This window comes from Rhipicephalus microplus, chromosome 8, assembly GCF_043290135.1.
Source record: "Rhipicephalus microplus isolate Deutch F79 chromosome 8, USDA_Rmic, whole genome shotgun sequence".
Classification (NCBI taxonomy): Eukaryota; Metazoa; Arthropoda; class Arachnida; order Ixodida; family Ixodidae; genus Rhipicephalus; species Rhipicephalus microplus.
In genome coordinates, this window is record NC_134707.1 from 126,405,986 (window position 1) to 126,407,407 (window position 1,422).

At 53.1% G+C, this 1,422-nt stretch overlaps 2 non-coding genes across 2 annotated transcripts; both read left to right on the top strand.

Moving 5' to 3' along the window:
• The first annotated feature begins 656 nt into the window (after positions 1 to 656).
• TRNAN-GUU (transfer RNA asparagine (anticodon GUU)) lies at positions 657 to 733 on the top strand. Its single transcript has one exon. It is a non-coding gene; the product is annotated as a tRNA-Asn (tRNA).
• A 225-nt stretch (positions 734 to 958) lies between these two features.
• Positions 959 to 1,032, top strand: TRNAN-GUU (transfer RNA asparagine (anticodon GUU)). Its single transcript has one exon. It is a non-coding gene; the product is annotated as a tRNA-Asn (tRNA).
• The last annotated feature ends 390 nt before the right edge of the window (positions 1,033 to 1,422 follow it).

The window sequence follows — 1,422 nt, forward strand, 5'->3', positions numbered from 1 at the left end:
TCGCTTTTTTCTTCTTTGCGCTGATAGCTTTGGAGAAATGTTCTGACGGTGGTGAGAGTGCTGCACTACTGTCTCCGTGGCGCAACTGACTAGCGCGTTCGGCTGTTAACCGAAAGTTTTGAGGTTTGAGCCCTCCCGGGAGTGGTGTGTCGGTTTTTTCTTCTTTGCGCTGATAGCTTTGATGAAATGTTCTGATGGTGGTGAGAGTGCAGCACGACTGTCTCCGTGGCGCAATTGGCTAGCGCGTTCGGCTGTTACCCGAAAGGTTGGAGGTTGGAGCCCTCCTGGGAGCGGTTTGTCGCTTTTTTTCTTCTTTGCGCTCATAGGTTTGGAGAAATATTCTGACGGTGGTGAGAGTAGAGCACGACTGTCTCCGTGGCGCAATGGTCTAGTGCGTTCGGCTGTTAACCGCAGGTTTGGAGGTTTGAGCCAACCCGGGGCGGTGTGTCGCTTTTGTTTGCGCTGATAGCTTTGGAGAAATGTTCTGACGGTGGTGAGAGTGCTGCACGGTTGTCTCCGTGGCGCAATTGGCTAGCGTGTTCTGCCGTTAACCAAAAGGATGGAGGTTCGAGCCCTCCCGGGGGCGGTGTGTCGCTTTTTTTCTTTGCGCTGATAGCTTTGATTAAATGTTCTGATGGTGGTGAGAGTGGAGCACGGCTGTCTCCGTGGCGCAATTGGCTAGCGTGTTCGGCCGTTAACCGAAAGGTTGGAGGTTCGAGCCCTCCCGGGAGTGGTTTGTCGCTTTTTTCTTCTTTGCGCTGATAGCTTTCTATAATTGTTCTGACGGAGGTGAGAGTGGAGCACAGCTGTCTCCTTGGCGAAATTGGCTAGCTCGTTCAACCGTTAACCAAAACGATGGACGTTCGAGCCCTCCCGGGAGTGGTGTGTCGCCTTTTTTTTTCTTTGCGCTGGTAGCCTTGGAGAAATAATCTGACGGTGGTGAGAGTGCTGCACTACTGTCTCCGTGGCGCAATTGGCTAGCGCGATCGGCTGTTAACCGAAAGGTTGGAGGTTCGAGCCCTCCCGGGAGCGGTGTGTCACTTTTTTTCTCTTCGCGCCGATAGCTTTGGAGAAATGCTCTGACGGAGGTGAGAGTGCTGCACTACTGTCTCCGTGGCGCAATTGTCTAGCGCGTTCGGCTGTTAACCGATAGGCTGCAGGTTCGAGCCCTCCCGGGAGTGATTTGTCGCTTTTTTTCTTCTTTGCGCTGATAGCTTTGGAGAAAAGTCCTGACAGTGGTGAGAGTGCAGCACGACTGTCTCCGTGGCGCAATTAGCTAGTGCAATCGGCTGTTAACCGCAAGTTTGGAAGTTTGAGCCAACCCGGGGGTGGTGTGTCGCTTTTTTCTGTGCTGATAGCTTTGGAGAAATGTCCTGACGGTGGTCAGAGTGCTGCACTACTGTCTCTGTGGCGCAACTGACT